Source organism: Silurus aristotelis (assembly GCF_946808225.1).
Source record: "Silurus aristotelis genome assembly, chromosome: 10".
In the NCBI taxonomy this organism is placed as follows: Eukaryota; Metazoa; Chordata; class Actinopteri; order Siluriformes; family Siluridae; genus Silurus; species Silurus aristotelis.
Genome location: NC_139583.1, coordinates 10,141,214 through 10,166,694, shown reverse-complemented (window position 1 = coordinate 10,166,694; position 25,481 = coordinate 10,141,214). Strand labels below are relative to the sequence as shown.

General features: G+C 36.0%; 1 protein-coding gene across 49 annotated transcripts in view; it reads left to right on the top strand.

Annotated features, from left to right (window-relative positions):
- Window positions 1-25,481, top strand: part of mical3a (microtubule associated monooxygenase, calponin and LIM domain containing 3a) — a 101,116-nt gene that overhangs the window by 6,900 nt on the left and 68,735 nt on the right. For 47 of the 49 annotated variants that reach the window (XM_083551865.1, XM_083551867.1, XM_083551862.1 and 44 more), the window contains exon 1: window positions 18,628-18,794. The gene's annotated coding sequence lies outside the window, so the exon portion shown is untranslated. Of the gene's footprint in view, window positions 1-13,443; window positions 13,714-18,627; window positions 18,795-25,481 lie in introns of those variants that run through there. The other 2 variants (XM_083551868.1, XM_083551831.1) reach the window with 1 other exon arrangement.

Genomic DNA, 25,481 nt, shown 5'->3' with positions numbered 1-25,481 from the left:
CGGTTCTTATTTCACTTCTCTTTTTTAATAAAGCATTATAAGCAAAAAAAACATACATGTGAAATTATCATTCACTGGAGTGAATTATGAAGAAACAAACCAGTTTTCTGCTGTGTACTAATAAACCTTTAATATATATATTTTTGGTATTGCCTTTGCTGTGGTATGCTCAAAAAACATTTACACCAATTAAAACAATAACTTGAAACTCGTGCTAGGAAAAATGCATCTGAGTAAAAATGTTAACAATTTTAATAATAAAATACAGCATATACAGCAATTGCAGAAGTGCTGTTCCTGAACCTAAACTTCGATGCCTAGAGCGATTCATCCTTAACAGAGGCCAGAGGATCAATCAAAGTAATCTTTGTTGGAATTCATTTCTACCAATTTGTGAACCTAAGCATGCCATAGACCATAAAATCTTGTTGGAATGTTTAAATCATCCACTAAAAATGCTTTCATGGCCTATTGTATATTCATCAGGCTGCTTGTAAGCGCTGAGGAATCCCTTGTGGAGTAAAGAAAAGAAGGCTGACTGTTTCTAAAGTTTTAGCTCAGTTTTAGCTCAGCTTATATTCATGGATAAATTCATGTTTATCTAACTATTTGCGTCAAAAACTCACATTCTGTTTCTACTGTAAACAGTATAAATGCCATGAACTGAATTTGATTTTATAGCACAGCAATAAATAACAACAAATCACAGGTTTACATCGCAAACATAGTATGTTTCATGTAAGATAACTGCAACAATACACAAATGTGTTATTTAGAAAATTAGTACAATGAAGCTTATTGTCAGAAAAAGTTTATTTGAATGTTTAGAAAGTAGTGATAGTGTGAAAGATTGTTTATAGCGACTACTCTAAAGTGTGGATCGTGTGGTGTTAGATAGCATGAGGAACTAAATTGGGGAGATTGTACACTATTAAATGTAATCTTAAAAAAAGAAATCATGTAATTGTTTAAAAGTTGTTTCGTGGTCATTCCACAATATTAAATATAGATACTAAGATTTTTTTTTTATCTTTTAATTTATGAAGAAGATCATTGGAAATAATTGGAAAATTGTTTCGGTATAAGGAAGATTAAATACTTCATGACATGATGATATTGTACAGCAATCAACTTTGAGGTGTTAATGGCATCCTAACAGCATGCTCTACTAAAATCTATTTCTTTATTTTTATGAATTTTACAATGTGAAAACATTTTGGAGCCATGTGGTTCAAAGGATGCCTGTCGCCATTAAAAAACTCATAAGAAAACACCCATCCTGAACAGAATCGAAATTTTTTTTTCCCCTCAAGCACATTACATAACAGCCTAACAACATACCTGGTGTTCTCACAGTGAAATAGTGCATGGACAGCATGCTAAAAGGTTCGGTTTCTTCTTCTACATGGTTTTAGCCTGATAGCTTTTCCAAATCCTGATCTATTTTTTTCCTTACAAGAACATTATTTGATGAAGATGACAAAGCACTTCTGTAAAGATGCTCTGGGTAAGAACATCTGCTAAATATTGCAAAGGCAAAATAAAAATGAAAGGATAATACTTATGAAAGTCATTCACAGCTCAAGTGTTCTCAATAGTACATTTCACACTCCCTGCTCTCTTGAAGGCGATAACAAGAGAATGCTTCAGATCCTTTCCTAATAATGGAAATTGGCAGACTGATTTTTTCATTTTAAAAAGAACTCTGGTGCTCTTTAACAAAAGACATTGGAAAATCAAGGAATTTTCTGCCAAAGCTTTATGAACTACATGTCTGGAAACAACTTCTGTTAGCAATTAATGTTCTTGTAATATTGCACCAATACTGCATGTCACTGTATGTATTTTCCTTGCGTCATTAAGTGAAATGTAAACTTGGCTCAACAGCTAAGGTTGTGGGTCACTGACCAAAAGGTTGGGGATTTAAACACTGCCAAACTATTCGGACCTTAAGCCAAGGTCTTTGCATTCTCTGGCTCCATAGGCACTGTATCATAACTAACCCTGCGCTCTAATCTATGTTTCTAAAAAGATTTTCAAAGCACAATGCTAACAATATGTCAAGAAAAAATATACGGTGTTGTATATTTAAATAAAGGCTTCTTCTTCTAAAACACAAAATGGACACTGTCTTTGATTTCTTCAGGCATTATGCCTTTATGGGATATCTGTACTCCTTTGGAGTGATTTGTTTGTGCTGTCTCTGGTGAAAGACTGATGGAAGCCATACTGGTTCGGAGTTGTTGGAGAGAGCTCCAGTGCTTTGCAATGCAGGATGCCAGACAAAGCTTTCTTTTGGCTGAGGACACAGAGCGGTCAAATGGGGGACTTTGTCCTCTTCTTTCTTCCTTTTGTCTCTTAGCTCAAACTAAGAAAAAGACCCTTTGTATCCGGCTGCAATCACATGTCACAATATTTGAACAGCTGCACTCTGTGTGTGTGTGTGTGTGTGTGTGTGTGTGTGTGTGTGTGTGTGTGTGTGTGTGTGTGTGTGTGTACAGTGAATATCTAGCAATGTAAAGTAATGCAGGTCTTTTACATAAGTATATGTGTAAATCAGAGTTGATTTATTCTCTTATGGGACTAATTCTTACATATATACATGAAGATGTCCAAAAACAACTGAAGAACTTCAGTTTGCGACACTCTATTAAATAATAGATAGCACTTTAGAAGCCATGGTGCTTTCAAAGAACACAAAAAAAAAACATCCTGAAAGAAAATTAATAAAATTATTAGTCCCAAAATACACAATAGAAGAGAATGATAAAGAGAATCACAATCGAAAAGAATTCCAATTTAATTTATTTAATTTAATTTAAGGCAACACTGTTTTATACATAAGGATGACATGGATCATACACATTTATACCTTGCTGTTGAGTAGGAAAATCTGATTGGTCAGAAAGTGTTTCATTTAATAAAATTCATAGATTTCATACATTTGGTTATAACAGTATATCTGACTAATATGTCAGATATAATAAGACATAACATGTCTATTTATTTAAAGGAACTTGATGAGGCTTATGTGTATGATGTATGAAGAATGGTTAAAAAAAGTTATGCCTATTAATAAACTAGTGTTTGTTGCTCAACAGAGCAAAAGTTGATTTACATGATAAAATCACTTTTATGGTTCACTTTTTGGTTTTTTAGTTATGCAGTTACTAATATAATTGATAAAAAGTTGGATGTTCCACAACATAAAATGTAACTCTAAATGGGTAAAAATGATTAATAAGACATAATTTTATCGCAATTTGCTTTCATAGAAATGAACTGCTGTCAAGAGAATTGGAAAAGCATCAGATTGTGTTGATAATCATATCAGTTGTTGACTATTTTCTGTAACTGCATACCCTGACGGGTTTATTCATTAATTTCCTTCTATAGTAGTATGCTTTCATGCCTATTATTTGACTGTAATATGACCTGTTAATTTACCAAAGAACTGTACTTAAAACGAGCGATCAGCCACAGAATAAAATTATTATCCGGCACCGTTATGGTTTTCGCAAAATTTGTAAAACTTTGTAAAGTCATCTATTCATTCATGTCAGTCATTACAGCATGCCTAATTGGCACTTACACTGTAAGACACCTTGCTTTCCTTAGTGCTTCTTTCATGCATGCCATGGATCAAGTTAAAGCTTAGCATATTTATAGTATGACATCAATGCAAGGAGTTCAGCCAAATGTTAAATACCACATGTTCACTCCTACAGCTTTATAGACTTTAGCTAAAGTTGGGCATTTGTAAGGAACGGACAGATACTGCAAGCTTGCGGTAATTTCCCACAGCATTTACTGCATTCACGGGTTCAAGTTGTGTAATGTAGCAAGACGTTGTGGTCTGTATGGATAAATGTGTAACTGTTGAATGTTGAATCATAAGTAGGGGCTTAAAATACTACATGTTAAAACAGAGAAAAGATCTCTGTTCTTAGGTAAGAGGACAGGACACAGTGGGATTAAACAGTAATGTAATGAAAAATTGGGAATCATTATGTCTGCCAATTAATGGTATGTGGGGTCGTTTTATGAACCACAATTACACCTAGTCCTAGTACAAAGATTAATATCTAAAATATTTAATAAATTAAAAACTAATCTTAAATGTATCTTTAAACTAGTAAACCAAAACATTGACTCAAGAACACTGATTAAAAACAGTGTTTTCTAAATAGAAAAGTCATGTGGCTGCATAAAGCCTGTAAGAATATTTCCTCAGTCATGTCTCGGTAATAAGAAGGTGATTACGTAATATGCGTCAGACAGTTTGCTAATGTTAACACTGTAGTGTCATTGTACTGTGTTTTACTTTTGAAATATAGATGACTACACAGTCATTGATGCACTTAGTTTGTTTATAACAGATTTTAACATGCTTCAAAAAAGAAGACTGAATGAAACGCAAGTGATGCTTTTTAGCATATGTAAACCTTATTATAGCTTATTGTAACCTACAAAAACAAAACAAAAAAATCCATTAAAAATAAGCTAAACATGGATGCACAATGCTTATATACTTGAAGTTTAGTAAGGGAAATGCTTTGCTTTTTTTTACTATATTTCCACAAAATAGAAATCGACCTCACATCATGATTGTTTTTAAGTTTATTTGTTAAATGACATTATTTTCTGTTTACTATACACCTGATGTCACTGCCTCCTTGAGAAAAGCATGAAGCAGAGATCCCCAGAAGAGCAGACTGTAAATCAATTCTTAACCTGCTTATGTTTGTTTTAAGAGCCACAGGCCAATCAATACTTCAAATCACTTGTTTTTCTCACCAAAGAGAATGCCAAAAAGATCAAATGATTGTCTGATGTCTCTTCTAAGTGTGTGCTTACAGTACTTACAGTAATTTACCTGTCCCTGATTTGTCTTTATTCCTGGCAACAACAATGACTTGCACATTTGAAGCTTCCTGCTATACACTGTAGACTGTTTTTTTACTCCTAGTCCCAAATGTAGGACGTAGCTAATGGACCTTCCACATTGAACAGCTTGGTGAAAGTATTGTGTTCCTCTTGGACATGTGTTTGACAGCTGCGTTGGCTGTAAAACATTTACATTTACAGTATTTGGCAGGTGCCAATAGGTGACTGATATAAGTGCTTAATAGTCATTTAGTCATGATCAGTAATTACTTTTCTTGGTCATTCCAATCATTGGTAAATTCAAAGCTGGTCCTGGAAACACTGGGCACGAAGAAGGAATGCATTTTGGATGGGATGCCAATCCACTGCATTGCTTTGTAGTCTCCTTCAAATTAACATACCTCATGCTAGGCAAAATAGGTCATGGTATTGAAAAAGAAAGAAGAATCTAGGTTAGAGAGAGGATAGGACTGCAGCAAAGTCAACTTACAAATTGAGATTTATAAGTTTTGGGTTAAGCAAAAAGTGTCTCAAATAATAGGACCGCCAAGAAATATATTTATTCTACCAACTGGGAGCCATAACATGGAGAGAACACAATTTTGAAAAGTTATGTATTTCGCATACCTTGAGAGCTTAAATAAATAAGTACCACTATTTATGTGAGAACTGTTGAGCTGGAGGTAGCAGAGTTGAAGATGTTGAGAATTTCACTGGGAGTGACGAGGATAGACAAGATTAGAAGAGTTTTGAAGGACGTTCTGGGGACAAAGTGAGAAAGGCCTGATTAGGATGGTTTGGACATAGAGGAGGGACATGAGGTATATCGGTAGGGGAATGCTGAGGATGGAGCCACCAGGAAGGAGGAGAAGAGGAAACCATGGAGGTGGTTTATGAATGTGGTGAAAGAAGACATGCAGGTAATTGGTTTGAAAGAGGCAGATGTGGAGGACAGGGGGGTATGGAGATGGATGATCCGCTGTGGCGACCCCTAATGGAAGAAGCCAAAAGAAGAGGAGGAAGATGTATGTGAGAACTGTACATTTTTTGCCTTTGTACTTGTTTTTGCCTTTGTAAGTGTTTTAAATCTGACGAGGGAATCAGTGGAAAGGGCAGTTCAGTAAAATAAAGGAATATTTCTTTTTTATTTTTTAGTTAATATTGTATTTTTAGTGATTGTTTCAACTTTGGTTGTGTTGTACATGTTTCCCATGTGAAACTTTATAGATGTATCTGGTGATTTCTTCAAGCACTTGTTCTCTGATTGGCTAACAAAATGTTCATCTGCTCAATTTGATGTTGTAATACACTGGGTTGACATGTAATTAGCATCCCTTCCTGCCATATATAAAATGTGTACTTTTAGGTAGGTGGTTACTGATTATAGGCCATCTACTTTTATGCAAAATGTGTCCATAGCTAGTTTGGATATCTCCTATAACTATTTTATAGTTATCCAATAACTATTTTAGGTTGTTTTTCTATTAATATTGTATACTAAATTCTTCCTAGAGAATACAAATGTACCATTGGGAACCCCATTAATGCAGGCCCAAAAGCAAAGCAAATTCTGACCTCACATCATTTGCATGTTCTAGTCCTAACATTATGCAATGCTGCTTTAACAGGGTGCACTACTACAGCCTGACAGCTTCAGCACAAATAGTGGGTTTGTTTGCACTGTCATTCCACAGGCAGCATCTAGGATGATGATCTAATACTCAACACAGACCCAGTAAACTGAGTGGACAAAAGAATACACTGACCAATCAAAGTATTAACTATTCTGGGATGTTTGGATGAATCCTTTGTTTCGTGTGAGAAAAATTTATATTTTTATTGGGTCTTCTTAAATTTGTATTACTTGTAATTGGATTTTTTTTTAATGACAATGTATTATTATTATTATTATTATTATTATTATTATTATTATTATTATTATTATTATTATTATTATTATTATTATTATTATTACTACTACTATTATAAGTGGCCAGAAAAGATAATAAGGACATTTTTTTATTTATTAATCATTAAAACTTGTTTCACATTTGCTTGTTAAAATCAAATTTGCATTAACTATCTTACCAGGTTCTGAAAGATGACCTGTTCAAAGCAGGTTACAGAGCATTGCAACATAATCCCACTCTGCTTACTCTTATACAAAAAGAGCATGACAGGTTTCAATGACAGTAACCTTATCTGGATTTTCTTTCTGAATTTCTATCTAAAAGCTTAGTATCAGCAAAAACATTTCTGCATTGGTTTTTAGTTGCACATGTGCAATGCTTATTTGATCCCATAGAAAAAGCTAGACAAGTGTGACCTTTTGTCCCTAGTTTGAAGAATTCATTTCAGCAGTGGTGTATGAAGTACACAAATCATGTACTTGAGTTAAAGTAGAGATGCAGTAGGTAAAATATTACTCCAGTAAAAGTAAAAGTGCTCCCTTTAAACCTTCACTTGAGTAAAAGTACAAAAATATTTGCCTTTAAATGTACTTAAGTATCCAAGTACTATGATTTATTATGGCTATAATGTTCCTTTTCTCATTTTTATTACATAAAACATATATATGCAACATAACATATGTCTTTTATATTAGCCTTTAAGCTCCACTGGAGCTTTCCCTTGCTGAACTCAGTTCAGCACTTGTTCAGTACAATCACAGAAAACCTTTATGACATCACCTCAATTAAAGGTAAACAAATCAATAAGTGCTATTTTAACTTCAATTTAACTACACTAGTTATTTTGGAATTGTTTTGTTGCAAATTACATACATAATGATAAACTACATACTATAAGCTATAATGTTATGCAAGCTAACATACAGTGGGTACGGAAAGTATTCAGACCCCCTTAAATTTTTCACTCTTTTTTATTTTGCAGCCATTTGCTAAAATCATTTAGGTTCATTCTTCTTCCTCATGAATGTACACACAGCACCCTATATTGACAGAAAAACACAGAATTGTTGACACTGTTGCAGATTTATTAAAAAAGAAAAACTGAAATATCACATGGTCCTAAGTATTCAGACCCTTTGCTCAGTATTTAGTAGAAGCCCCCTTTTGATCTAATACAGCCAGGAGTCTTTTTGGGAAAGATGCAACAAGTCTTTCACACCTGGATTTGGGGATCCTCTGCCATTCCTCCTTGCAGATCCTCTCCAGTTCTGTCAGGTTGGACGGTAAACGTTGGTGGACAGCCATTTTTAGGTCTCTCCAGAGATGCTCAATTGGGTTTAAGTCAGGGCTCTGGCTGGGCCATTCAAAAACAGTCACAGAGTTGTTGTGAAGCCACTCCATCGATATTTTAGCTGTGTGCTTAGGGTCATTGTCTTGTTGGAAGGTAAACCTTCAGCCCAGTCTGAGGTCCAAAGCACTCTGGAGAAGGTTTTCGTCCAGGATATCCCTGTGCTTGGCCGCATTCATCTTTCCCTTGATTGCAACCAGTCGTCCTGTCCCTGCAGCTGAAAAACACCCCTACAGCATGATGCTGCCACCACCATGCTTCATTGTTGAGACTGTACTGGACAGGTGATGAGAAGTGCCTGGTTTTCTCCACACATACCGCTTAGAATTAAGGCCAAAAAGTTCTATCTTGGTCTCATCAGACCAGAGAATCTTATTTCTCACCATCTTGGAGAACTCCATGCGGGCTTTCATGTGTCTTACACTGAGGAGAGGCTTCCGTCGGGCCACTCTGCCATAAAGCCCCGACTGGTGGAGGGCTGCAGTGATGGTTGACTTTCTACAACTTTCTCCCATCTCCCGACTGCATCTCTGGAGCTCAGCCACAGTGATCTTTGGGTTCTTCTTTACCTCTCTCACCAAGGCTCTTCTCCCCCGATAGCTCAGTTTGGCCGGTTGGCCAGCTCTAGGAATGGTTCTGGTCGTCCCAAACATCTTCCATTTGAGGATTATGGAGGCCACTGTGCTCTTAGGAACCTTAAGTGCAGCAAAAAATTTTTTGGAACCTTGGCCAGATCTGTGCCTTGCCACAATTCTGTCTCTGAGCTCTTCAGGCAGTTCCTTTGACCTTAATGATTCTCATTTGCTCTGACATGCATTGTGATCTGTAAGGTCTTATATAGACAGGTGTGTGGCTTTCCTAATCAAGTCCAATCAGTATAATCAAAAATTTCTGGACTCAAATGAAGGTGTAGAACCATCTCAAGGATGATCAGAAGAAATGGAAAGCACCTGAGTTAAATATATGAGTGTCACAGCAAAGGGTCTGAATACTTAGGACCATGTGATATTTCAGTTTTTCTTTTTTAATAAATCTGCAAAAAGGTCAACAATTCTGTGTTTTTCTGTCAGTATGGGGAGCTATGTGTACATTCATGAGGAAAATAAATGAACTTAAATGATTTTAGCAAATGGCTGCAATATAACAAAAAGTGAAAAATTTAAGGGGGTCTGAATACTTTCCGTACCCACTGTAAATATTGTTGCTCTATGCACTAAAGCACAGCAGGCAACACAACAAGTAATACCCAGTTATTAGGTTTTTTTCACGTATCTGTACTTTACTCAAGTACTTCCATTTGGGGAAAATATTAATTTTTTTTTAAACCGCTCATTTGCACAGTTGTGTCAATTATTATATGTCAAGGTTAATGAACCTGGTCGGGACTCGGAATGTGCACTCTCCGCCTGGAGAAGTTCCCTCACTCACACACTGAAAAAGGGAAGTGGGGTTGGGTGGAGTCACGTCAGTAAGGAGAGATGAATCCAAATTAAAATTATGGATGAAAAAAAGCTCTAAACTTTCAGGAGCTTCAGGAGAGGAAAGAAATAGGGGGGAAAGGTGCAAAAGATAAAGGGGGCGTATGCAGTTCTATCACTCATCTCATTATGAGGATAGTAAAGGTTAATGCATTAAATGAAAAACTACTTAAGTACAGTAACGAATTACATTTACTTTGTTACTGTCCACCACTGCATTTTAGATTATACAAAACAGGGTTTTGAGTTTGTTTGTTTATGCATTTTTTTAATATTTAAAGTGTACAAGCCTGCAATACCTCTGCTTTATGTTTGCAGTCATGGCAGTGTAGTAGACTAATGACTTACAATAGCTGTGGTCTCAAAAAGGCCATATGCCTCATTACTAAGGCCTTTTGACCTGCAGTCTATTATGAGCCACTGTATGGAACTAACTGCCTAACAATTATCTTTCTTTCTTAGACATCAAAAACATGTCTCAAATTAGAAATCTATGGCACTCATTTTTAAATATTTAGATAAATAGATATAGATAGCTGCTTTGAGACAATGTCCATTGTGAAAAGCTTTATATAAATAAACTTGAAATTGTGTGTTTGTGCAAATAAAAAAACTAGTTACTCTGAATGATTTTATTACTTTGTTACACATTACTTTATATTATAAGTAAATACTTCAAAGTCACCAGAAATTACACACTGTTTAATTATAGGGTACCACACACACTCACATTTACAATGCAGGGTAATTTTGCATAGCCAGTCTGGCTAATTGCAGGTATTGGACAGTAGGAGGTCAGCAAAAAACATGGAACTCCACACAGGCAGTATCAAAAGCACCCCATAATACATATGGCAGCTTAACAAAAAAAATACAATTTTCCATCATCTTCATTAACTTCTGTGGACAATTCAGTCAGAGGTTGAAATTTAGGTTACATTTATATACAGAAGGAACTTTAAACAATCCAACACATGAAAACAGTAACGTAGTTAGACTTTATAAGAACTGAGATGGGGGAAAGAATTGTGCTATATATACAGAGGATATCAGATCCTGTTCCCTTCTCTACCTTTCCACCATTTTTTTCTTTCTTTCTCACTCTTGTCTACATGTCTACTCTTGGTTTTCTCTGTGACAGTCTATTTCTCTTATACCCCCAAACATACCCACAGTACTGTATATATTGGAAAAAAAGATCAGGATTTAAAAGGTGGTGTGAAATGAAATGTGCTGATCGTCATATAAACATCACCAGTAATGTATAAGAGCTAATGAGGTGCAAAAAGACATGTCTGGCAGACTTATTCTTTGTGTATTAGTGTATTATTTGTATGCTTTAAAAAAAAGAAAGGGATTGTTGTCTATGTGGGATGTATAACCCTCTCTTTGGAGCTTTCACTCAGCTTTTTCCCAAACTTTACAAATAGGTTATAGCATTATATTACAATAAACAATCCCAGTACTAAAAGTCTTCAACTAAGATAACAAGACGGATGGAGCAATGCTCAAATATTTTATTTTGATCTTATCAGTTGATCAGACATATAAATTATGATGAATGTACATGTTACTATTCAAAGCATCTAGGACTGAGAGGAAAACCCACAGCTGTTTTGTGTCAATCTGCTATTGACATGTACTTTTCATGTTATCCTTTTCCAGTTAATAAGCAGACACAACCAATTGTGTTCATATGGGCCAATAGCTATGTATGGCTTTTGCATTGCTGGGAAGACAACCTTCTTAGGTGACTATGCCTTTTGAAAGCTGTCTGGCTTCTTATGTTTTATTTATTGCTCCTACTCACTGAATGTTTGACTGCAGAGTTTGAAAGCTTATTCAAAATGCATGAAACTAGAGGGCCTACCTCAGGCCTCCTGTATTTGTCCAATTGAGATATTTCTAATAACAGCCAGATTTTCTTGCAGACTCTTCAAAGAGGTCCACATTATGCCAAAGAGTCACGTAGCTGACATTGGGAAGCAGAACATACATAAGTAGTAATTAGAATTAATTATCTGCCCACACCCTTTTAAAAGTATGCATCTGGTTTTCCTTCCTAATTTCCCCCTAAAAGGAATCAAATATCCACCACCATTGTAGCAGACCAGAGCATCACTCTTGTGTGGTCATTATGTCACAGCCCCAATCCCAGTGCACTCATATAGCCTACGCACCCATGACACAAAGGCTCTCCTTCATTTGCCCAGTGCTCCTCCACACTGGACCAATTAGATCACTCTGAGATAAACCCAGTGTCTGTATGCACCAAGTCTCTGCATATGCTGCATACAACATTAAAATCTCAGAGTCACAAAACAATCGAGCTTTTACAAAGAAAATGTTAGACTTTGGTTCTTCTAGTAATGGATGCCTTTTCCCAGCGAAAACATTTTAGATGAATGCACTAACAGTGTCCTGTTTAGAACATGTAAAAAGTCCCGAAATTTCACCATGTATTTAAATGTAGTTGAAGCCTTATTATATGTAAATAAGTGGAGAATTCCCTTATCTATGCTTACTGATTTAAGTGCATGTTGATATTGTGAAAGTCATATTAAGGACACAAGCTGCTAGAGCTGCCATTTGTTCAGAGCTAATGTAAGCATTGCTTATTTCTTACTTCTAAAACGTGAAAATATATTTAAAAAAAAAAATACTGCAGAATTAAGAAATAGCTCTGTGAAACACAGTTTTAAATCAGTTGATCAAATTAAATTTTGCCAGTAGTTGAATTGGTTATGAATATTAACACACAAGTGCAGACTTTTTAGATTTAATTTAAGGCTATTTACATCTAAATCAATTAAGATTTGTGATGTTATATGTGACTAATTGAAGACTTTAATCCATAGACATTACCAGTTACTGGATTTTTCCTAAAGTGATGTCTTTACTGCAGAGTTCCTGCTTCTTCTTAGGTTGCTCAATTGTATTCAGGTCAGGTTATGCACTTGGCCATTGCAAAAACATTTTTTTTCCCTTTAAAACAATCTTGGATTGCTTTGAAAGCATGTTTTAGGTCATTTTCCATCTTATCTGTAAAGCATCATCCAGTTGAGTTTTAAAACATTTAATATGTGGATCAGAAACCTGAATATGCCTGAATATATCAGAAAACACACCAGAAGGTCAGAAGTTCAAATCCCACCACCAAGCTGCAACTTTTGGGCCCTTGAGCCAGGCCCTTTATCCTCAGTTGCTCGCTTTGGATAAGGGTCTCTGCCAAATACCATAAAAATGCATTTTCTTCTTAAATAAAAGTTGAAAGTTTGCATGTTCAGAACTATCTGAATTTCAACTCTAATATACTGTTCAAACCCTAAAAAAAAAGAACCTTGTCATTCTCAAAAATATACTTTTTTAGCTTGTTGGTATAAATAAATGTATCTTGTTCTTAAATTTAGAATCCTCTAATTGTTTGAAAAGACATTGAAGGAAATAGTGTAGAATGGAGGAACACTTTAGTGGGTCATATCCAAACACAATCCAAAACCTCACACAGTGACTAACAGCAGTGCAACTGTCTCGTGTCTGTTTCGGTATAAATAACTGCCTTACTAAGAGTGTGCAGGGCCAGTGGGTCAATCAGCCACATTTGGAAGGACGTAGGAATGCCTTGCTGTCTTCTTAGTGTGTTATTCTGGTATCCAGGCAGCCCTGCTGCACACCAGTACATTTTGTACACAGACTCACTAGGGTGCACTGACTCTTTCAAAATGAACACCCCCCATGTACACACACACACATACACACACCTCCTCGTGCTCGCCACACCCGTCTTCATCTTCTTAAGACATCCATTGTGTGTTTGCAGGGGCACTCGGAGGCTGCTCTTTGTGAACAGATGGGATGCTCAGCGTCATCTGAGAAAGGAGGGGCTGCCGGCTGCTCTGCCTTTCCTCACGCTTGCCAACCAAATCATGTGACATCTTCCATGTAACCATGGCAATGCGCTCTGGACCAGTCTGCATCTCACGGGTCTAGCATAGAAGAAATCGGAAACAGAGAAACAGAGAAAGGATACACGGGAGAGGAGGAGGAAGCTCAAAACTGACAGACGCCGTCTTCTGTAGCAAATGTCAGGGTAAGTACAATGCTGTTGATTTCACTATTTTACTTTTATTATCCTGTTGTGCGCTTCATTATTTGCAGAGGTGCTTGTTTATTTGAGTTTCCTTCCTCCCTGCTTTCCGACCAGACATCATACATCATTTCTATCATAAGGGAATTATGTTTTTAAGGGCAAGTGTCACAAGATGTTTATGCCTATTTTACTGTAGTTACTATCCTTTAAAGAAATGCAGGTGTTAAAATAAAGAACATGTTTGATGCCCCACCTATATGAATAAAAGGTGAATCCTTGTGTGTATGTAATGTTACGTAATCAGCACTAAGCTCTCTCTGGGTTGCTTTCTTCACTGCTCCCATTAAACTTCTTTTAATAGCTCTGCACTAGGAAGGCTTCAGATTCCAAGTCATTATCTGTTCCCTTGTACAGATTACACACAAAACCTACATGCATACAACATATTGACTCAAGCCTCATACAGATTTCCCTCCCAGCTTATGTGTGCAATTTATTTTTATGATAATGCTGCATGGCAGATATGATTATTACTGAGATTGATTGCCAAGTTTTTGATGACTTGAGTGTTTTCGATTCGAAAGGTCAGCAGACCGTTGCACGATGACAATAGATCATTGCGATGCGAGCATTTGCATAGAGTAAGCTCATCATAGACTGTGTAAAATGCAATGAGACAGTAAAGAGGACATAATAATTGGCTAAGCTAACAGTAATCTTAATCCTTACATTTTGCAAAAGGCTACGATTTCACAAAGCAGCCCTGTTTCACCAGGGTTTGGGTTCTTTTGTTCATACGATTGTTTAAAAATCACCACTTGCTTTTTCATGATATTATAATACACACACTAGAGGATCTCAAGGGACACCCTATCTAAACATTGCTGCTGCCATTCTCCATGAATTATGCTTGAAGGTTAATAGCTGTAGACCATCTCGCCATGTCTGGATCAGGAAATGCTAAATGATTTTATAGAAATTCTGCTCTGTATACAAATAGTATTATTAATATTATTTAAAAGTATTATTTATTTATTTATTTATTTATTTATTTATTTATTTATTTATTTATTTATTTATTTATTTAAATTATTCTATTGTAATGATGGTGACATCACAAATGTTTTATTATAACGGCTCATATAATGATTTGTGAAACTATAAATATATCTTACATAAGATAAAAGCTAAAGGGTTTGTCAATTATAACTCAAGTATCTCACACTGTAAAAAAAAAGATGTTTCGATATGGTGTCATATCTCCTGCACTTGAGTCTGCAAGGACATATTCTAGTGTCATGGAACCCAGAAAAGTGGTTTATATAATTTCGCTTGGTTATTAGTTTGTATTGATTAGATATTACAAAGGCATTGCAATGATGAGAGTGTTTAAGAAAGAGCTTATCATAGTTTACATAAGTTTATATTTACAGATTTGATATTAATGTTTAATATAGTAACAGTGATAATCTATGGCTAAATAAATTATTATAAATAATGTATTATTCCTTACTTACAAATTTTTATAATTTTTTTTTTAAACAAGCTAAGTTTGTTTGCTACCTACAAGGAAAAGTAAAAGGGGGAGCAGGTGCAAGAATAACATAAGTGGTTATGTGAGCAAATTTTTTTGTGGATGCTCCACGACAATAATAGTTATGAGATAGTTATGTGATAGTTATGTTTAATGTTGCCTAACAGTGGAAAATGTATATACTTATTTTAATAAAAACTGCTATGCTATGCTACCGCAATGAGCATATTAAGATACTGTACTTCACAATGTGATGTGATAGGAAATGCACACTTGCAGTAATCTAGGATTAGTGATACCAATTTCTTTTTAGATATTTGTTGGTATTTTTTTCTTTGTTTTATTCCACATTCAGCGTAAAGCCTTGATTACCTCTTATACAGTACATTCATTTATCTCAGACAGCTGATGCATTTGTCAAACACTATATACAATTTGCATCCATGAGACTTCATTTGTCTATCAGGATGTCACACTGAATTTCAGTATATAGACTATTTATCTCATTGCGCTCAGTGTGGGTGTGTTGAGTAATGAGAAGAGTGAAGCCGTGCTGATAGTGTTAAAGCAACACCACTTATGTGGTTTGGGGTGTACAACCACTCCACATTCATCAAAACACTCATGCATACAGATAACTGGGTATTTTTAATTTCTTAATCTAATGTTTAGAACTTTTAGTCATGTTCAAGTGCAGCTCTGTGTAATGCTCTGTAGCAGACTTACAACAAAAATTGTTGGCGCCACTAAATTGTCTTCGATTCAGAGCCAAATTCATGACCTCAGCTTTTGACTTAGACACCGAAACAAGCTTATTGGGGTCATGTAAAAAGGGTATGTTGTTGTTTACAGAGGATTGATGTATTATTTAGGGCGGTAAACCTTAAAATTAATTCCATGTCACACCAAAATCTCTTTGCTTCTCCTACAATAAAGAAATGCTAGCCTTTATGATGTTGACTTTGGTTTATAATAAATAAAGGTCTTTGCAGGAACTATCATTCTCTGTGCTTATTGACTTTTCTTGATTTACTGTATATCTTTTTATTATGTGCATAGTTAAACGTGGAAACAAAGAACAGCAGGGTTGGATAAAAGGTTATTGCATGTCCTTTGTCACCTCAAATTTATCACCCTCTGACAGTGGATGTAATCACTGAGGTCTTTCTGGTTCAATGTCCCTCATCACTCTGTACTAATTGCAGGGCTGAACAGTAAATGTTCCCTTTATACATTGTTCTGGAAAACATTTGGTCGACATTACACGTCAAGAGGGGTCTTGAACATGAGTGCAACTGACAACACACAGACACACACACACACACACACACACACACACACACACACACACACACACACACACACACACACAAAAACTTTGCCAAAAACTATTATTGACACTCCCTTTACAAGCCATATGTACATTATTTACATTTGTTAGCAGGGGTTACAGAACTCTTTAGGGATCATTAATTTTTTGCAATACATTTTGAAATAAGTCAGATTTAAAGCAATTGTTATTTTGCACAAAAAGAACACTGGAACGGACTTCTATTTACCCTGAAAGTGAAGTTTTTACCAGAGAGCCTGATCAAGTCGAAAAGCTTTTATTGTCATTTTAATCATATATAGCTGACGCAGTACACAGTGAAATGTGACAACATTTCTCCTGAACCCTGGTGCTACATAAAAACAACATAGAGCTACATACAGAGCACAGAGCTACATAACAGAGCTAAGGACTAAAGTAAGTTGTCCTAGCCATATAAAGTGCATCGTGTGCAAAACAAAAGGACAATGACAGTGTGACACCAGACAGGACAAGACAGTGTGAGACAGATACACAAAACACATAAAATCGCCGACCAGTAAACCTACTGTATAATACAGTACAATGTGCAAAATAGAACTATAAACAAGAGTGTAATTAATGTTGTGCAAAAAGAGCAAGAGCAGAAATCGAGAGGTGCAAAACATCATGTAAACAGTATAATATGATTATAATATAATATGGGTGGTGCTGAAGACATGAACGTGTATAAAATGAAATACATATTGATTATGCTCAAGATTATGAAGCTTGTAGGCAGAAAAGTGTAAAACGTTTATTAGACAATTTATAAGTCATGGGCTTTAGAGATGTAAAAGTGACACCTCCTACCTGACCGACATAAAGATGGCTTCTAAGTATTTTTTTTTTCTATTTTTATAAATACCATTGTATCACACAGTATTTGCGGAAAGCATGTGAATATTGTTAGCAATAATAGACTCATTGTGCCACTGTAAAAGTAAATAAGCAAACTTTAGTTTCTATTGGCTGATTGACCAATTCTGAGGTAAGAAGATAAAGTGTGTCAGTTTTATTTTTACATTTTTTTGCTAAATTACTGGCACAAAACACATGCACAAAACAAATACCATGCTAAACCTTCTGGTCTGCACAATGTCTAGTTAACCTTTCCTTCAATTCAATTCAGTTCATTTCAAGTTTATTTCTATAGTGCATTTGCATTTGTGGCATTTAGCAGACGCCCTTCTCCAGAGCGACTTACAAAAGTGCTTTGAGTCTCTAGTAATGAATAAATCTACAATGGTATGCTAGATTACAAACTTAAGATAAATCAGCCTACAACTAAGTGCTCAGACTACAAATATTGTGCTTTTCACAATGGACATTGTCTCAAAGCAGCTTTACGGAATCTAAGAATTATAAAACAAAATTGACATATTTATATTTATGTGTATTTAGCAAGTTTGGAACATATTTCTGGAACATAATAAATTCGTGTCAGACCACTACTCTATTGAAGATTAGTTTTCCAACAGCACTCGCCTATGTGTTTCATTCCTGACATATTCAGCCCACTTGTTCGACACATGATGTGCACAGATGCATGAGTTTAGTGCATTGAATGGGTCATGATGGTTTGACCAACAAATCTGGCTTCCACAAGCAAAACATTTAGGAGAAAGAAAAAAAACCTTGGAAAAACATGGAGTAAAAGTGTAAACTCCAGTCCAAACCAACCGGTTACTAAAACCAGTTCATTCCCTGTTCACCAGCCCTGCAGGCGTGTCTGTATCCGCCCACGCTGACGTCATCTCAGAAAACCAATAGGATTAAAATAATGGGAATGCAACGCACAATCCACTCCGAGGGGGGACACAAAGAACTGTAATATTTATTTACATTCAGTATGCACTTTCAGAAATATCCACCAGCAATACAATCTGAATTATATCTATTCTATTTTTGTTTAGTTTCGAAACATGGAATAGTACACCTCGCTGTGTAAACACAACCGTGCACTTTTCTTGTTTCCCCCCTTCTTTTCTTTAGCACGGAGTTTCTTCCGGCGGCTCCTCGGTGAGTCCATTAGCGCCTTCAGTATGAATGTGAATGTGTTCAGGAGCGGGATTTCTATATATTAACTATATACATTGACGATGATCGGTGGATATTTACGCGGCATGGATTAATTTATTTGTTTGTCAAGAAGAAATCAGAGTGGAAAACGTGTCCGGTTTTACAGGATCAGTGAAGGTAAGATATTAGGAACAGCACGCTGCTGCTGTGTGTGAAGAAGGGCTGAAACACCGAGCTGCTGGTTGGGAAACAGAGTGTGTACGGACTTATTTACATTCATCCAAGCGATCAGTCATCAGCAATCGACTGAAATGTGGAATCGTTTCATAGGTGGTGGTATTTTCTACGAGCTCTTATACCGACTTCCTAAAAAGCTGAAAACCACCAGTCATGTTAATCTAGTATGTCAAGACAGTCCACTAATCACTAAACACTCAGGACGTGGGATCTTATTGCTTCCAACTTTATAAATTTTTTTACACCATCTTATGCAATGTCAACATTGTGCACAAACACCACCTGATCTTCTGCCAATGTGTGATCACTGCTGTCTCATGTTGCAGTGTTTGCAGTTTTAGATCAGGATCAAAACTTGTAGATCTGCAACTAAACACATATTTTTATGTATTGTTTTTGGTTGGGAAAATGTAATTGCTGTACAGTAGCTGCACACTGAAACAGGGCACGTCCTTTTGAGACAACACTTCCATATGTGCTGTTTAGTCTGGGAGAACTGGGAATTTGTTTGTTTATGTGTCTTGCAATTTGGGTTGAAAGAAAAATGCAATTCTGGAGCATGTCATAGGGGGAAACTTGCCACTTGTTGCTGTAGTTATAGTGTAACTGAGAGATGTCAAAGAGGGACCGTACAGTGGTGTTAATATGAGAGAAAACTTTACTGATCTCAGAAATGATGCAAAATGTCATGTTAAAGAGAGGGGGCGAGGTATGTTAACATTTACGCCATTTAGACAGACGCCCTCCAGAACGACTTGGGCCATTGGGGTTAAGGGCCTTGCTCAGGGGCCCAGAAGTGGCAGCTGGGATTTGAACTCATGACCTTCGGATTCAAAGTCCAATGCCTTAACCACAAAGACCAGTAAAAAATACTTTTATACTTTACAATGACTGTTATATATATTATATATAGCTTTTTACATTCATACTGTATATAATGAACATTTAACTCAACTGACAAAAATGCTTAATTTATTAGGCTTAATAACAGTAAAAACTGTGACTGAAATAATTGCAGGAAATTGGCAAAGTTAGCAAAAAAAACCAAAACGCACTGCATCCAAATGTTTTTTTTTCTGTGTGGCTCGGTCGGTATCAGATGAGCCGAAGCCGGTACTGACCAGTCCTAATCCAAACCCCAGTAAATGGGACCTTTAAGCTAAAGGAATAAAAACAAGTAAAGTCTTATTAGTGACACTGTTGTAAGGAGTAAATGAAGGAAATCTAAGATTTATGTCAGAATCTAATCAGCTCAGTGGGTAAGACCCTGGGTTACTGATCAGAAGGTCAGTATGTCCAACCAGTATGTCCTGCCACTATTGGGTCTTTTTATATTTGCATTTATTTTGCTGTAAAAAATAAATTTCCCCACTGTGGGACGAATAAACACCGAAAAAAATATCTTATCTTATCTTTGAGCAAGGCCCTTCAATCCTCTCTGCTCCAGGGGCTCTGTATTATGGTTGACCCTGTGCTCAGACCCAGGCTTCCTAACCAGCTGGGATAGGCAAAGAAATATTTTCAAAATGCTGTAATGTATATGTGAGAAGTAAAAGCCTTTTTCTTTCCTGAATGCTCAGATGTCACTTATAAAGAATGATGCACATGACATTCACTGTGGATTTTTAACGCTTTAGAAATGAGTATTTCATATTGTAAGATTGCAGAAAACCTTAAGCTTAACTCCTTGTTCTATTGCCATTCAAGTTTGCTAATTTTCCAGTTTTTTTCTAGAAAGAAGAAAAATATTTTGCCTCTAGAATAAAAAAATACAAGCTTGAAATGAATAATAATGTAATAATAATGAGAAACCTTTTTTGTGTTTATATATTTATTTTATATTATTATTATTATCAATTGCACTCGATAGCAGTTTGGTCATCAGAGCACTATATTCATTTACAATTCAAGAGTTTGTCATATGTACAGTGAACAATGTTACATCAAACAATGAAATTCCTACTCTGTGAATTCTTATGAAAGACACAAGACATGGCACAAGACGTTAATTACAAATGTACCAAGTTATAATGATGCAAAATGTGCAGCGTGCAATATAACATCATAGAAATGCATGTGCAAAGTCCTATAGAGGTAGTTTGGGAGCATGTTGTTATTCCCGATGTGAAGTGGTTTTGCATAAAGTTATGTTTAGACTTGTTCCGCTTGAAATCTGTTTTCGGATGTTTTTCAGTATAGAGATTTAAAGAAGTATATTGAATTAACTGTGAAATCGAAGTTGTAATTTAAGTCCGGAAAAAGCGTACATTAGCCAAAGGACATTCCCTAATATTCATCGGTGTGTTTGGGGAGACGGGGAAGGGATAAAAAGGAAGGGCTTTTCCTGCTGACTCAGCTTAAACGGTTGATTATAGTAGCTGAAAAGGCCAGAGTGAGATTAGATGTCTGACTTTTCTTGAACAGCTCTCATGTGTGAGAAAAAGACAGGCTATTTATTTTCATGACCTGGTTACTAGATGTCAAGGTGGGGGTTCAGGGATAGAGTTACACTCCTCTGGAGTAGGGGAATGTCCTGAAACCATTGTAGACATATTTTAACATCTTTAGTACAAAATGAAAGTATTTCATAAATCATTGTAAAAAGTGTAAAAACATTTCAAGAAAATGTTTCAAACAATATAATGAATTACGTCACTAAGACCTGATGTTAAAATTTGTTGCTTCGGGGTGCTTGTTTCTGTGCAGATATATGTGATGGTGTAACATCATTAATTTAATATGCTGTTGTGAATTGTGGTGTTGGTCAGTAATTTTTTCAGCTACTGTTAACACCTTTAGTATGTGCAGAAAAGCATGAAAAGAAAACTATTTCCTTATGATGTTGATGACATGCTTACCCACCCATACAGTGGGGAAGTAGAAATAAAAACTATAAATAACCACCGGTAGTAAAACCAGCAGCTGGTTCATGCTTTCAAGCCATTAATACAGGAGTAAGTGTTTTTTAGTACAGAAATAATGGCTAGCCAACATTGTGAAATATGTCAGTGTAAGAGAGAGAGAGACAGAGTGGACTCCGAATTTGGGCACTGAATTGGCCATAAAAGGAAGCACGTTCAACCTGTGTCTTGTGATTGTTTGGTTACCGCAGCCTCAAGAATCCACTGCAGCCAACGGATTTTCAAGCGCTATGCAGTCGCCCGTGCCAAAAAACCGTTATTACAGAAGCGTCGTGAATGCAGAGCTCAGAGACGGTTTGTTGGCTAAACATCCAGCTGCAGCGAATGGGGGTAATAAAAAAGCAGACTGTTAAGTTCTATGGTTTTAATCAGTGGGAACTTCAGTAGGGATGAGCTTATCTGATACTGTGTGTGTGTGTGTGTGTGTGTGTGTGTGTGTGTGTGTGTGTGTGTGTGTGGGGAGAAACAGAGTACTTTTGGGTTAGGTGCAGTTTAATGTTTTTGCCAAGTGAAAAGGAATCTCAGTTATCTTAATGTGAGGCTGCGAAAGCACGCAGCAAGGTTTGGGGAATGTTCAGGCTAGACAATGTTTTAGAATTGAAAAAGACGACCTTTTTTAGTATGAGGTAAAGTGTTCTCGTAAGTGTTCACCCATTTCCCCCCCCCCCGTGAGTATTTCGACTCTTTAGACTCGTATCTAAGATCTGTAGATTTTTGTAAATTAATTAAAATGTAGATGCTTCATTCAGTTGTCATTTTTTATAACATCTGAACTCAAATCTAACCGTCCCCCCGGGAAATCAGAGTAGCTGAGATGCACAATAATCTCAGCTAATGCACAGAATGATCTCCATCTGCCTGATACCTTCTGGACGGCACTGGGTTGGGATTTTTTCGTTATGCTGACTGTACACTGAAGTTTATCAGAACAACTCTAGCATAATACTTCATCTTTGAGTGCACAGCTTTGTCTGGGTGTTTACCGCTGCATGCTATCAGCCTGTCTTATCAGAGATAGGAATTTTGTATGAATTTGCACGTAGCTCAGAGTTCCAGTGCTCCAGAGAGTTCCCGTGCTCCAGATATTCTTGATGGACGAAAATGATGTAATCAGTGCACGATTTTCAGTCCCAGTGTGTGCTGCTTGTGTTAGCGGATGCATTCAGGAAATAGAGGGATGGACCTTGGACTGTAATGAGCAGTCAGTGATTCTGTTCTTCAGGCCTGACACCACTTAGTAGCTACATTTCTGAATGTTCAGTGCTGAGTCGGGAATTTCAGCTCGGTTGTGTGTTGTGTGCTTCTGACACTGGCAGTGTATTTCTGCTACAAGGAGATGTTTTATTGAGTTTTGAAAATTTTTAACATTACTTTGGTTTGTTATCTGGTCAGGGAAATCTTTACTTATAATTCTGTGGCAAATAGTCATTTTTTACCTACCAATAATATCAAAAAATGATCAGAAAAATATCACCTTACCTTGAAGGTTCAATAGATGATTATTTTCATTCATTTCAATTTCATTCATTCACAAAAAATAAAACCCCCACAAAAAACAAGATTAGTTAAACTGTTACCTTTGCAAAGGTTTAAGCTGGTAAGTGAACATGTTTGGAAAACAGACATCAGTTAAAAATGCTTGTATATGTATGTCCCTCAATTTATAAGCTTTAATGGGCCACCTGAGATGGAGCTTCATTAACAGGGCTCCTTAAACTATACATCACATTTTAAAACCTAGTAAAGAGGGGGAAAAAGACTAATCTTACCTTATCTAAATAATGTTTGAGATATTTTTTTAATTAAATCTTTAAAACATGATTGGTAAACTGGAATTATTAGTTACCAGTTTCCTCATAATCCTTTATGATGATGTGAACGAGTGTCGGGGGCATGTCTATAAAATTATAGACAAAGCCAATGCAAAAACAAAACCATTCTGAACTCTCAGTAAAGTAGTTTTTCAGCTATGTATGTAATAAACTTGCTCTTAGGCAGTAACTTTAAATTTGAGTTAAAATTAAAGTATTTAAAATGATTTGTAATTATTTAGTTATTTACTATAAAAAATGCTGACTACTGTAACAGTCTTTATTGAGCGAGCTGCTTTTCCAGAATTTCGCAGTATTTTTATATGCAATGCAAAGGTCAGTCGTGCTCATGTTCACTTATGAACTCATTTGTCTGAATTGGAGCACTTAGTTAACTAGCTTGTCATACATTATTACATTATGTTTTCTACAATTCTTCAGCCTGGTCAGTTAGTATTCCAGGCTTTAGAAACAAGACTAGCTAATGGATTTATAATTTGTTCATCAGTGCAGTGAGATGTTGTTGCCGTTGTCTCTTATCCTATGCTCTTTCTGTCAAACTGTTGATGTTTTACATCTCTGTATGTCTTCCATACTTACCATATTGTGCCATACCAGACATTTCATAGTTAGAGCTTTATTGTTGATAGTAATATTTTTAAAGTGGTAAGCTATAGATTTCTTGAACAACGTAATCTCAATACCATAGGATATTCTCGGGTTATTTACCTTGTAACCAAATGTCTGCTCCACCCAGTGTGGGGTTTGAGAGGTGTGTCTGTTGTTTGTGTGTATGCAGCTTGTAACATATCTGGACTCTCAACACTGCATTGGAAATATATCCGTGTTTGGATGCGTTGGATGTTCACCCTGGTCTGCATTGTCTCTTGTTGCTTGGTCAAGGTGGAAAGGTGTGTCTGTATGCATAGACCTTTTCATGTTTGAAGATCGAAAGAGTCAACAGTAACTCCATAATTCATGGAAAACAGAATGCACGAACAATACGGATGTACAAATATCCCTCTCCCTATCGTGGCCTTTATTCAAATTAAATTACATTACATTACAGTGGAACTAATAAATGTTTACCCACTTGACAAGCTATTTATATTATATTTATATATTTATTAGATCCACCTACCGTCTATCTATATTTAGTAAAAATTGTTTCTCAATACTCCTCAATACTCCTACTATATCTATATATATATCTATATATATCTATATATATATATATATATCTATATATATATATATATATCTATATATCTATATATCTATATATCTATATATCTATATATATATATATATATATATATATATATATATATATATATATATATATATATACAGTGGGTACGGAAAGTATTCAGACCCCCTTAAATTTTTCACTCGTTTTTATTTTGCAGCCATTTGCTAAAATCATTTATGTTCATTTCTTTTCCTCATTAATGTACACATAGCACCCTATATTGACAGAAAAACACAGAATTGTTGACACTGTTGCAGATTTATTAAAAAAGAAAAACTAAAATATTACATGGTCCTAAGTATTCAGACCCTTTGCTCAGTATTTAGTAGAAGCCCCCTTTTGATCTAATACAGCCAGGAGTCTTTTTGGGAAGGATGCAACAAGTTTTTCACACCTGGATTCAGGGATCCCCTGCCATTCCTCCTTGCAGATCCTCTCCAGTTCTGTCAGGTTGGACGGTAAACGTTGGTGGACAGCTATTTTTAGGTCTCTCCAGAGATGCTCAATTGGGTTTAAGTCATTGCTCTGGCTGGGCCATTCAAGAACAGTCACGGAGTTGTTGTGAAGCCACTCCATCGTTATTTTAGCTGTGTGCTTAGGGTCATTGTCTTGTTGGAAGGTAAACCCTCGGCCCAGTCTGAGG